This window comes from Cibotium barometz, chromosome 26 (assembly GCF_041138505.1).
Source record: "Cibotium barometz isolate CiBa-2024 chromosome 26, ASM4113850v1, whole genome shotgun sequence".
In the NCBI taxonomy this organism is placed as follows: Eukaryota; Viridiplantae; Streptophyta; class Polypodiopsida; order Cyatheales; family Cibotiaceae; genus Cibotium; species Cibotium barometz.
The window spans coordinates 48387197-48402355 of NC_141071.1; positions in this window are offsets into that span (position 1 = coordinate 48387197).

Consider the following 15159-nt stretch of genomic DNA (forward strand, 5'->3'; position numbering starts at 1 on the left):
CCTCATTGTGGTTTTGCTCAACTTATGGCTTTTCAACCAAAATTCAGGAATCATCATTTTTCAATCAGAATCCAAATCAACTAATCAATTCTCAACCAGAATTTTAAAATCATATCAACCACATTTGAATTCATCATCTAGATAGCCTTTTTGCTTATAATTTCAAGGTCTTAGATACTCGTATATACTGCCACTAAAGAGCTACAGTTATACTCATATCAACCACATTTGAATTCATCATCTGGATAGCGATTTTGCTTATAATTTTAAGGTCTTAGATTTACTCGTATATATTGCCAGTAAAGAGCTACAGTTATACCCTCGGTATATACGGGTAGTCACGGTCCTTGGAATTATAAGGCAAATACCATCATGTCTAGGCCTCAAGCAAGTTAGGGATTCCATACAATTGCAGTACTTCATGCGAAGACCCAATTACCTATTTATGAATCTTCATTCTGAATATCAATTTGTATGAATTTCATCACACAATTACAACCTTTTACTGCTACTTCATAAATTTTTGACATTTCTGGCTTCTCGGTTGATCCACTTTAGCCAATTCGCTCTAATACCAAGTGAAAGATCCCTGCTCCCTCTGCGCAACGAATTTGGGGGTGCTAGTAGTGGGAGTAGCACTTCTTACGCAAGGCAGGGTCCCTCACTCGGGGCCTCGCCCACGGATATCCGGACAAGAGACTAATCCCTCGGTTCTTCCAAAACCGGGAAAAACTTTCCTCGCTCGAAAAGCACGGGCAATTCCTCCATGGATATTTTTACTCTAACGTAATCAAGAGCCTTAACTAACTAAACTGATCCGACCGAACCCATAAGTCCTATGGTCAGACTAAGGAAAAGATTTACACTTGGATCATAGAGACCAACGCTTTTTTCCTCATTGATAGGCACAACCGTTGATTCTTTTCCATAGAACAATTTCTATCGGGGATTTACTTCATCTATCGTACGACCATAACAGAATTGAGTCTCATTTTAGGGATCCATCAATCCAGCCTAACCCCATCTAGTTTCATGGGTTAGCCAACCACCCAACCATTGTAGTGATGGGATCCAATTAGGAATTTGGTTAGGTTTTGTCCTGGGTACCAGGGAAAAGAGTTCCCATGCTCCCTAGCCAGATATTCATGCAAACTTAAAACTAGTCACACCACTTACACACCCAATATGAAATTGCATGTTTCACAGATTCAGCTGACTTTAAATTAACGAAACCATAGTATCACTGATCATAATCCTCCAAAATATCTGGTTGAATTCTAATTTCTAATCATTCCTTCATCGGTGTACCTGTGGCATCAATGGCAACCAGAACGCTCACCACCTGTCCACTCAGGGGCCTTTTCGATAGTTCCTAGCTCAGAGTACCTGGCAATATATTCACTTATAAAAATCAAAATGGAATCTCCATTGAAGATCAGCAAGATCAACCAACAGATCCATATAAAAGAGCCATGGACTCATCCGTTTTGAGGACTAGCAAGGTCAATGAACTAGATCCATGCCCGAATTTAGAAAACATTTCTACTCCTTGTTCCAATATCTTTCGTGACGCACGTGTGGGTATCTTTGGTGACCCAGACCTCGAGCACCGTATGGTCAGCACCCTCTAGGATCCTCCACAGGTCACCTAGCGCTTCACTCATAGGCTGCTTCATTGGTCCCTCATCCACCGTACCGGACGCTCACCATTTAAATCGAACCGAGGCTGGTCAAGACCTCGGCCAACCTTGCTACGCGAGACATCCCCCGTTGACTCTCCATCATAGCTGTTGCAACTTTATCAGTTAGGTCTCCACGACCGAATTCACAAGACGGTCAAAATGCTTCCCTAGCATTCTTGACATAAAACAGTCATTTAAAAATAGGTCATAAATATAGCTTCTATAACGAACTCTCGTCTTTCCACATTGTTCCACATCAATCCACATTATTTAATCCACATCCATTTCATATGTATTCCCATTCTCATCCAATCACATCCTTTTTCATCTCATCACATCTTTTCTCATTTATCCTCATCAGATCTCATCCACTCGCATCTACCCATATCCACATCTCATCACATCATATTCATTCACATCTCATACATTCATATCTACCCCGATCCACATCACATCACATCACATCCATTTCACCTCACATCTCATTCATTCACATCTATCCCGATTCACATCCCATCACATCTCATCCATTCACATCACATCTCAATCATTCACATCTATCCCATTTCACATCACATCACATCACATTCATTCACATCACATATCATCCATTCACATCTATCCCAATTTACATCACATCTCATCATATCCATTCACATCACATCTCATCACATCCATTCACATCACATCTCATTCATTCACATCCCGATTCACATCACATTCATTCATATCCATCACATTCATTCTCATCACCATCCCATCACATACATTCTATCCACATTACATCTCATCACATCTATCCACATCATATCTTATTCATCCCATCCACATTACATCACATCACATCTATCCACATCATATCTTATTCATCCCATCCACATTACATCACATCACATCTATCCACATCATATCTCATTCATCCCATCCACATTACATCACAGCCACATCATGTCTCATTCATACACATCTCATCTCATTCATCCACATCCATCCAATCGTTCACATGTACGACTACCCACATCTATCCATACATTCATATCTATCACTTTACATCCACATATATTCATGTCACATCACATCTCTTTACATCACATCACATTCTTTCACATATACATCCACATCCATTCTTTCACATACACATCCACATCCACATCCACATCCATTCTTCACATACACATCCACATCCATTCTTTCACATACATCCACATCCATTCTTTCACATACACATCCACATCCATTCTTCACATACACATTCATATCTATTTTCATCACATACACAATCCACATCCATTCTTTCACATACATCCACATCCATTCTTTCACATACACATCCACGTCCATTCTTCACATACACATCCACATCCATCATACACATTCACATCCACTTTCAGCACATACACATCCAAATCCACATCCATTTACTTCCCATCTCACCCTTTCACATATCCTCTCTTCTCAATCTCATCTCATCATTCACATCCATATCCATTTACTTCACATCTCATCCACATTCATTTTCATTACACCACATCCTATCACATCCCATTTACATCTTATCACATCCCATTTACATCTTATCAGATCTCATTTACATCTTATCACATCCACATCCATTTACTTCACATCTCATCCACATTCATTTTCATTACACCACATCTTATCACATCCCATTTACATCTTATCACATCCCATTTACATCTTATCACATCCCATTTACATCTTATCACACATCTCATTTACATCTTATCACATCCATTCACATCCTATCGCATCCCATTTACATCTTATCACATCCATTCCACATCCTATTCCCATTTAGTAGCTTTTTCTACTTTGATACCGATAGTGGGACTTTTTCTAAATTTTTGCAATTGCTTGGCTTTAGATAAAAATTCTTTTTCTCGACGACTATTTTCATATGCCTTCTCAATTCCTCAATTGAATTATATTCAATATTCCTCTTTTGAATAAAAGAATTCATGGAATTTACAAAAATCAATTCTATCCATATTTCCATTTTTGATGAATAATCATAAATTGAATTATACTAAAAATTCCTCTTCTTCCCATTTGATTTCATGGATCTCAAATACCATGGCAATTCCTCTTTTTGCATTTAATTATTTGCATTCCAATGTCATGGTAATTCCTCTTTTACAATTTAGTTATTTCTCATAGATAAAATAAATTTATCTAAAATTCATCTTTGAATTTAAATAAAATATGCAATAATTCCAATATGCTAGGAATTTCTCTTTTCCCATCTAAATGATTGAATTCCAAATGTCATAGGAAATCCTCTTTTACGATTTAGTTATTTCTCATAGATAAAATAAATTTATCTAAAATTCATCTTTGAATTTAAATAAAATATCCAATAATTACAATACGCTAGGAATTTCTTTTTTCCCATCTAAATGATTGAATTCCAAATGTCATAGGAAATCCTCTTTTACCATTTAGTTATTTCTCATAGATAAAATAAATTTATCTAAAATTCATCTTTGAATTTAAATAAAATATCCAATAATTCCAAGATGCTAGGAATTTCTCTTTTCCCATCTAAATGATTGAATTTCAAATGTCATAGGAATTCCTCTTTTACCATTTAGTTATTTCTCATAGATAAAATAAATTTATCTAAAATTTATCTTTAAATTTAAATAAAATATCCAATAATTCCAATATGCTAGGAATTTCTTTTTTTCCATCTAAATGATTGAATTTCAAATGTCATAGGAATTTCTCTTTTATCATTAAATAAAATTATCATAATTTTCTTATTTATTAATTATTTAATTATATATAAACTTAAAAAATTTAGTTTTCCATTGAATGTGACAAAAACCATTCTTTTAACCTAGGATATTGAATCCTAGAATATGATAGGAAGTCCTCTTTTCACATTATGCATAATAATAAATTATGCATCAATTTCTTAAAAATTTTGCCATAGCTCCGTTGTGCTATTATTGGTAATTTTTAATTTTTATGAGAAGAATAAGACATAGTTAAATAATTATGATAGTATAACTATCTTTTAGCATTAAATATAATTTATGGATTTATCCCATAATATTACCATATTTTTCAAGCATATAAGTATAAAAACCATTTTCTTAAATCTCCAGCTTTACAAGCCTGATTCTGGGGTTCCTTATAGTCTGGTCAAGCCAACAGAATCCTCGGATAAAGATCCCTTATATAGAACTCATTATCAGATAATAATTCATTTAGATCATAGCATTCATATTCTCAACACAATAATGGTCCATTAGATTGATTTAAAAAAAACATTCCTCCACAGGAATTTCAGCCAAGCAAGTTCTCAATTTGTCATCCCTTAACTTGATCCACCGGGTCAAGTGTGGACATTAGCAATCTGTTAACAAAATCCACTAATCTCATAGACATTTGCTGAAGTCATAATCATCATTCTAGTTATCATCATCATCACTGGGATTCGTCCCATTCGTCCTCATTGTGGTTTTGCTCAACTTATCGCTTTTCAACCAAAATTCAGGAATCATCATTTTTCAATCAGAATCCAAATCAACTCATCAATTCTCAACCAAAATTTTAAAATTATATCAACCACATTCAAATTCATCATCTGGATAGCATTTTTGCTTATAATTTCAAGGTCTTAGATTTACTCGTATATACTGCCAGTAAAGAGCTGCAGTTATACCCTCGGTATATATGGGTAGTCACAGTCCTTGGAATTATAAGACAAATACCATCATGTCTAGGCCTCAAGCAAGTCAGGGATTCCATACAATTACGGTACTTCATGTGAAGACCCAATTACCTATTAATGAATCTTCATTCTGAATATCAATTTATATGAATTTCACCACACAATTACAACCTTTTACTACTACTTCATAAATTTTTGACATTTCTGGCTTCTCGGTTGATCCACTTCAGCCAATTCGCTCTGATACTAGCTGAAAGGTCCTTGCTCCCTCCGTGCAATGAATTCGGGCACTTCAGCCAATTCGCTCTGATACTAGCTGAAAGGTCCTTGCTCCCTCCGTGCAATGAATTCGGGGGGTGCTAGCAGTGGGAGTAGCACTTCTTGCGCGGGGCAGGGTCCCTCACTCGGGGCCTCGCCCATGCATATCCGGACAAGAGACTAATCCCTCGGTTCTTCCGAACCTGAAAAAAACTTCCCTCACTCGGAAAGCACGGAAAATTCCTCCATGGATATTTTTACTCTAACGTAGTCAAGAGCCTTAACTAACTGAACTGATCCGACCGAACCCGTAAGTCCCATGGTCAGATCAAGGAAGAGACTTACACTTGGATCATAGAGACCAATGCTTTTTTCCTCATTGAGAGGCACAACCGTTGATTCTTTTCCATAGAACAATTTCTATCCAGGATTTACTTTATCTATCGTACCACCATAACAGAATTGAGTCTCATTTTAGGGATCCATCAGTCCAGCCTAACCCCATCGAGTCCCATGGGTTAGTCAACAGCCCAACCACTGTAGTGATGGGATCCAATTAGGAATTTGGTTAGGTTTTGTCCCGGGTACCAGGGAAAAGAGTTCCAAGGTCCCCTAGCTAGATATTCATGCAAACTTAAAACTAGTCACACCACTTACACACCCAATATGAAATTGCCTGTTTCACAGATTCAGCTGACTTTAAAACAATCTTTTAACGAAACCATCGTATTACTGATCATAATCCTCCAAAATATTTGGTTGAATTCTAATTTCCAATCATTCCTTCATCGGTGTACCTATGGCATCATTGGTAACCAGAACGCTCACCACCTGTCCACTCAGGGGTCTTTTCGATAGTTCCTAGCTCATAGTACCCGGCAATATATTCACTTATAAAAATCAAAATGGAATCTCCGTTGAAGATCAGCAAGATCAACCAACAGATCCATATAAAAGAGCCATGGACTCATCTGTTGAGGACCAGCAAGGTCAATCAACTAGATCCATGCCCGAATTCACAAAACAACTCTTACTCCTTGTTCCAATATCTTTCACGACGCACGTGTGGGTATCTTCGGCAACCCAAAGCTCTCCGAGCACCATATGGTCAGCACCCTCTAGGATCCTTTGCAGGTCACCTAGTGCTTCACTCATAGGCCGCTTCCTTGGTCCCTCATCCACCATACCGGAAGCTCACCATTTAAATCAAACCGAGGCTGGTCAAGACCTCGACCAACCTTGCTACACGAGACGTCCCCCGTTGACTCTCCTCCGTTAGCTGTTGCAAATTTATCAGTTAGGTCTCCCCACGACCTCATTCACAAGACGGTCAAAATGCTTCCCCAGCATTCTTGACATAAAATAATCATTTAAAAACATGTCATAAATACAGTTTCTATAACGAACTCTTGTTTTTCCACATTGTTCCACATCAATCCACATTATTTAATCCACATCCATTTCATATGTATTCCCATTCTCATCTAATCACATCATTTTCCATCTCATCACATCTTTCCTCATTTATCCTCATCAGATCTCATCCACTCGCATCTACCCATTTCATATGTATTCCCATTCTCATCCAATCACATCATTTTTCATCTCATCACATCTTTCCTCATTTATCCTCATCAGATCTCATCCACTTGCATCTACCCATATCCACATCTCATCACATCACATTCATTCACATCTCATCCATTCATATCCACCCCGATCCACATCTCATCACATCTTTCCTCATTTATCCTCATCAGATCTCATCCACTCGCATCTACCCATATCCACATCTCATCACATCACATTTATTCACATCTCATCCATTCATATCCACCCCAATCCACATCACATCACATTACATCCATTTCACTTCACATCTCATTCATTCACATCTATCCCGATTCACATCTCATCACATCTCATCCATTCACATCACATCTCATTCATTCACAGCTATCCCGTTTCACATCACATCACATTGCATTCATTCACATCACATATCATCCATTCACATTTATCCCAATTTACATCACATCTCATCACATCCATTTCACATCACATCTCATTCATTCACATCACATATCATCCATTCACATTTATCACATCTCATCACATCCATTTCACATCACATCACATTCATTCACATCACATATCATCCATTCACATTTATCCCAATTTACATCACATCCATTTCACATCACATCTCATTCATTCACATCCTGATTCACATCACATTCATTCTCATCACCATCCCATCACATACATTCTATCCACATTACATCACATCACATCTATCCACATCATATCTCATTCATTCCATCCACATCATATCTCATTCATTAAAGAGCCATTCAATCTCGAGAATACTTCTCAAGCTTGAGAGGGGTTGAGAAGTGAGAAACATTTAGAGATTAAGAAAAAGACTATAAATCACACTTTACCTCTTATTTTTCTTGATTCTTTAGTCTAAGGAGAGGCCCTTAACCAATCAATTGGTTTAGTGTGTTGATGAAAACTCCAAAGAAGGTTGAGGAGAGAGAGAGAAACTCCATTCTCTCCAAATTGTAGAGGATTTTTAGAGGATAATAGAAAATATCATTATTTTAGTATAATACTGGCATCGTATAGTTCACATATTTTTTTACAAAGGGCTAAGGGTCTATTTATAGGTGAGGAAGGCCTCTAACCAAGTCCAACTAGTTTCTAAAAATTTCCAGGTTCAGTTTGGCTGAATTTGGACAAGATTTGGACTAGTTTGGCTCCCTTTTTGATTTGGTTTGATCCAGGAGAGAGGAGAGATAAAAATATCTTATTATTTTTTAGTTTAAGACTCCTCCACACATGTGAAATAGGTGCCTCATTGAAGAGCCCCCTTCTTCTTACCAAGGTGTCAAAAATGTATCATTATACCCAAAATATCTATTTTTTAAAGTAATATTCATAGTTTTTTTCTTACTAATAAACCTTGTACTGAATCAACTCTTCATCTTATGTGGGCATTTTTATTTTATAAATTGGATTTATCTCCTCCCCACACTTAGATTGATCCTATTGGCCCATAGGAACCTTAATTGGACCATAATCTAAAAATTTCTGAAAATCTAGACCCTTAGGCTAAGGTCCTTTATACCTATTTTCAATTAATTCCATTTGCACATTGGAAAGTTCTTTTTGAAATTCCGTTTCAGGGGAAACCATTTTAGACACTAGGAGGATTTTTATATCAAAAAATATCTCAATTTTGGATTACCTCTCTCTAGATATTTTCTCTCTCTAAGCCAAAACATGGTAAAATAGGATTTTTCTTTTATTTCAAAGAGGGAAATAATTATAAGATTAGAAGGGAAGGTTCTTACTCCTTTACACCTCAAAAGTCGGAGGGAAGAATCTTACATCCTACCCCACTTAAAAACGTAAGATGTCCTCATCTCGCAACTAGAGGACAACTCTTTTCCTTAAGATCCAACTAGTTCTGGGGTTCGTTATAGTCTAGTCAACCCAACAGAATCCTTGGATAAAGATCCCTTATATAGAACACAATAATGGTCCATTAGACCGAATTAAAAAAAATAATGGTCCATTAGACCGAATTAAAAAAAAACATTCCTCCACGGGAATTTCTGTTAAGCAAGTTCTCAATTTGTCATCCCTTAACTTGATCCACCGGGTCAAGTGTTAACAGTAGCAATCTGTTAACACAATCCACTAATCTCATAGGGCTTTGCTGAAGTCATAATCATCATTCTAGTTATTATCATCATCACTGGGATTCGTCCTATTCATCCTCATTGTGGTTTTGCTCAACTTATCGCTTTTCAACCAAAATTTAGGAATCATCATTTTTCAATCAGAATCCAAATCAACTCATCAATTCTCAACCAGAATTTTTAAATCATATCAACCACATTCGAATTCATCATCTGGATATCATTTTTGCTTATAATTTCAAGGTCTTAGATTTACTCGTATATATTGCCAGTAAAGAGCTACAGTTATACCCTCGGTATATACGGGTAGTCACGGTCCTTGGAATTATAAGGCAAATACCATCATGTCTAGGCCTCAAGCAAGTCAGGGATTCCATACAATTGCGGTACTTCATCTGAAGACCCAATTACCTATTTATGAATCTTCATTCTGAATATCAATTTGTATGAATTTCATCACACAATTACAACCTTTTACTACTACTTCATAAATTTTTGACATTTCTGGCTTCTCGATTGATCCACTTTAGCCAATTTGCTCTAATACCAGCACAGCTGAAAGATCCTTGCTCCCTCTGCACAACGAATTCAGGGGTGCTAGCAGCGAGAGTAGCACTTCTTGCGCAGGGCAGTGTCCCTCACTCGGGGTCTCGCCCACAGATATCCGGACAAGAGACTAATCCCTCGGTTCTTCCAAAATCGAACCCGGAAAAAACTTCCCTCGCCCGGAAAGCATGGGCGATTCCTCCACGAATATTTTTACTCTAACGTAGTTAAGAGCTTTAACTAACTGAACTGATCCGACTGAAGCCGTAAGTCCCATGGTCAGATCAAGGAAAAGACTTACACTTGGATCATAGAGACCAACGCTTTTTTCTTCATTGAGAGGCACAGCCGTTGATTCTTTTCCATATAACAATTTCTATCCGGGGATTTACTTCATCTATCGTATCATAACAGAATTCATTTTAGGGATCCATCAGTCCAGCCTAACCCCATCCAATCCCATGGGTTAGCCAACTGCCCAACATTGTAGTGATGGGATCCAATTAGGAATTTGGTTAGGTTTTGTCCCGGGTACCAGGGAAAAGAGTTCCAAGGCCCCCTAGCCGGATATTCATGCAAACTTAAAACTAGTCACACCACTTACACACCCAATATGAAATTGTCTGTTTCACAGATTCAGCTACTGACTTTAAAACAATCTTTTAACGAAACTATAGTATCACTGATCATAATCCTCCAAAATAGATGTGGATATGGGTAGATGCGAGTGGATGAGATCTAATGAGGATAAATGAGGAAAGATGTGATGAGATGGAAAATGATGTGATTGGATGAGAATGGGAATACATATGAAATGGATGTGGATTGATATGGAACAATGTGGAAAGACGAGAGTTTGTTATAGAAACTGTATTTATGACCTATTTTTAAATGACTATTTTATGTCAAGAATGCTGGGGGGAAGCATTTTGACCATCTTGTGAATGAGGTCGTGGAGACCTAACTGATAAAGTTGCAACGGGGGACGTCTTGCGTAGCAAGGTTGGCCGAGGTCTTGACTAGCCTCGGTTCGATTTAAATGGTGAGCTTCCGGTACGGTGGATGAGGGACCAAGGAAGCGACCTATGAGTGAAGTGCTAGGTGACCTGCGAAGGATCCTAGAGGGTGCTGACCATACGGTGCTCGGGCTTTGGGTCGCTGAAGATACCCACACGTGCGTCGTGGAAGATATTGGTGGAACAAGGAGTAAGAGTTGTTTTCTGAATTCGGGCATAGATCTGGTTGATTGACCTTGCTGCCTCAACGCATGAGTCCATGGCTCTTTTATATGGATCTGTTGGTTGATCTTGCTGATCTTCAACGGAGATTCCATTTTGATTTTTATAAGTGAATATATTGCCGGGTACTATGAGCTAGGAACTATCGGAAAGGCCCCTGAGTAGACAGGTGGTGAACGTTCTGGTTGCCAATGATGCCATAGGTACACCGATGAGGGAATGATTGGAAATTAGAATTCAACCGGATATATGCTGCATGTCCCTTGGCCCGGCTCTAGTGGGACCCTGGCGAGTACGAGTGTCATGATCCTTATGCATCCCCAAGACCACAGAGATCACTTTTTTTCGATACACTGTTCGGTTGGGGAGGCATATTTTGACTGTGAGGAGGACGGTCTCTCCAGCTGCATCGGAGCATTGGCGGCTACAAGGACTCTCACAGGAGTTCTTGGAGAATTTTTGGACCAAGGCTCTGGGCTAGCAGACAGACATGCAGGATCTCGGCTTTCCAGTGGGCTGGTTGTCCACACAGGGGCTCTGCAGTTGGCACCTGGCTTGTCTACAGTGGCCTTCCACCGGCCTGCGTCCGATATGCAGCCACCCATTGGAGACACAGCGACAATGCCTATGGGACTGTCTACAGGCGCAGCAGATTTGGCTAAGGATTCTGTGCATTTTGGCCCCCCTCTCTAGAGGGAATGTATACGTGGGGAGCCGCTTCTTGGTCGACTTCATCATGGCTAGCTCTGGGATACGAGACGGAGTAGGCCAGCTAGGCCATCAGATTCATTGGGGGCCAACCTCGCCTTGTTCCTTCATCGGATTTCTCGACAGCGCCGACTGGACACGGGAGAGGGATTTACGATGGGATCTCCTCAGCAGCCTCACCATATGGTTCACCTGGAGAGCCCGTTGTTTCAGGGCCTTTAAGGGGAGACTTGAGCCACCAGCAAAGACTGTTCAGGCTATCTGACAGGAGTTGATTCACACCCTGCGAGGCCAGTATGACCGCATCCGGGGTGACTCGGATCGAGCGATCTTGCGACGCCAGGCCTTCCACACCACTTGGCGCAGTGGCCTTTTCTATACTCTACACACGCGGGTACCCCCCGCCGCTGGCACTATAGGCCACCTGTTTGGATTTCCCCCCCTCCTATTGTATGATATAGCCTCTTAGTTATTTGTACTTTTTTGCACCTAGGGAGAGTCTCCCTAGCTGCCTTGATTGGATCTCTGCTCTGCCTTCTTATGAGCAGGAGACGGTTTGTAGCCCATTGGGCTTTTTTCTTTTTAACTAATGAAAGGATCTTTTCATGTAAAAAAAAAGGGGATGCTATCTGAGCATACTTGGGTATAAAGATCCTATACCATCCGGTTAATCCTAGGAATCCTCTGACTTCCTTTACCATCTTGGGTTCCGGCCACTCTACGACTGCTTGGATCTTTGCAGGGTTAGGAGAAATCCCATCTTTAGACACTATGAATCCCAAGTATTCCACTTGGTCAACAGAAAAGGAACACTTGCTCTTTTTTGCAAAGAGTTGGTGCTTCCTTAGGATTTCCAGGACCTTGCGCATCCAGCATGACCGCATCGACGGGGGCTAACTCGATCTCATGATTTACTTCGTAAGACGGAGGCATCTCAGTCAGCTCCTCTTGAAACACATTTGCATACTCACTTAACCACTCTGGTTCTTTAGCCTTGCATTTTATATCTACCGAATTCATCGACATAAATAGCTTGCCTCTTTCTGAGCCCTTTTAACAATTTAGAAGCCTTGACTAATTGCAGCACTGGGGATCCGAAAATTCTAGTTCCTTGAACTTTTTTTATTACCGTGAAGGTCAAGGAAAGGGATGGTTCCATTGTGACAATGAATGTTAGCCTGATTCTTATGGAGCCAATCCATTCCAAGGATTCTATCATAGATTCCCAAAGGTAGGACTTTGAACTGGCACTCTGTTACGTTCCCATCTTGAATAAGGTCTGTCTCAAGGTGTGTGAAAAGAATCTTTCCACTGGCCAATTCCATTTGCATAGGTATCCCTGATTTTTTATTTAGGACTAACTTACGCAGACATCTTGGGAAATAAAAGAATGACTACTGTCTGAATCAATCAAAAGCTTGAATTGCTTACCCTGGTACTCTGCTGGAGTCTGGAGGACTGAAAATTGACGATTATTCCCCTGATGCTCAATTGCGGCATAGATATATCCTTTTTCTTCCTCCACTTTCTCAGCTATAGTGACGGCTCTAGCTGCTACAGTAGTCTAAGGTGAAACTCTCTCTCTTTGGTTTCCCCAATTCTGGGAGGGAGTTCGCAGACTACTTTGCATGGAGGTTGCAAGCTGAACTGGCACACTTCTGGGGTTGCCCTGATTTTGGCGCAGGGGACCCTGATTTTGGCACGGGGGACCCTGATTGGGGACTGATACGAAGGAGTGTCTCTGAACTCTGGGACCCTGGCTTCCTTGGCCCACAGGAGGAGATGGGCAATCCTTGAGCTGGTGCCCGAATCCCTGACATCCGCCGAAGCACCTATTCTCACTTCGAAGCTCTTCCCTCTGCATTCTTGAAAGAGCTAGAGTTCCTGAGAAAGAGCTTTGAGAAAAAGATCTTCATTCCTGAAACTTCTTGACTCCAAATTCTGGTTGGGACCTTGGTGTCTCTTTGGAGGCGGAAGGTAGGAAGAATTTCCCGGTGTTTGGAATCTCTTGAAGGATGAGGGAGCTGGCTTTGGTGGGACTTTAACGATGAAGGCTTTGACGAAGTCCTTTGCCATTCTTACAGCTTCAGTCATGGAATTTGGTTTGGCATTCTTGACCAGGGGTGTCTAAAGGTTTGTTCATTCCCCGAATGAACCTGGACATAAGTTACTCTTCGTCTAGCAGTGGTGAGTACTTGAGGAGAAGAGCAAATGCCTGATGATATTCTTCAATAGTTTTGCTCCCCTGGTTTAACTCTAAGAATTTATTCATCTTGGTTTCTAAAAATCCGAGGGACAAAATCTCTTCCTTAGACAGGCTTTGAGATCATTCTAGGACTGGGTATTCCTATCCAGATGGTTAGTGTCACAATGGTTTCTCCATGCCACCCTGACTGTTTCCACAATCTTCAGCTTAGTGAGAGCCATTTTTCTCCTCTCGTATCCGGTGACGTCAAAATATTCCTCCATGGCCTCAACTCACTTCTCCACAGCCTTGCCCAAGTTCTCCCCTTCACATTTGAAGGGTCCTCGCTAAGTTCTGTGAAGGGCCTTGCGAACGTCGGCGTCAAGCTCTTCCTCTCATTAGTGAGAGGATCTGGCTGTCGGCCACAGTCCCTTTGCCTCATAATTCTGCCAAAAATGATACATTATTAAATTTTTATTTTAATTACATCAACGAGATCCTAAGACTTAAGAGGTTCGAAAAATAATTAAACAAGATAAATGATCTTAATGGAGATCGATGACATATGTCCAAGTAACATATCTTACTTCTTCAATTTGTCATATAATAAACAATCACTCATATAACATGGAATTTTCCACAAAACATTTTTTTATTTATATAAAGGTTGCAATATGTACATAGAGCATCTCGGCTCCAGAAAGTCAAAACCTCCTCGAGAAATGCATAAGATGGCAATACTGGGCTACAGACATGCCCTGATACAAACGTTCCCTTACTGCTAAGGGAGCTACTATCTTCTCCTTGGAATAAAGCGGCTAAGAAGTTTGTAGATATGGCAGGAAAGTCTATAGATATGGTAGGAAAGTCTGAAATCTTGAGGCGTAGGGTGATATAAAATAACACCATGAATCACTTTTAGCCTCATCAGAATCATGGCCAACGAGATATTTTCCATCAGCATCATGCCCTGATCTCAAGAGGCGTGGACATACTACCCTGTAAACCACTTGTGCTGCCATCTCTCCACTGGGTCTGGGAAATATAAATCCTCAAAATGGCTTGCGAGCCTGGCTCGGCTCGTTCGAGTCGGCAGAAGAGATGATATGCTCGAAGGTGAAAGCAGTCATAT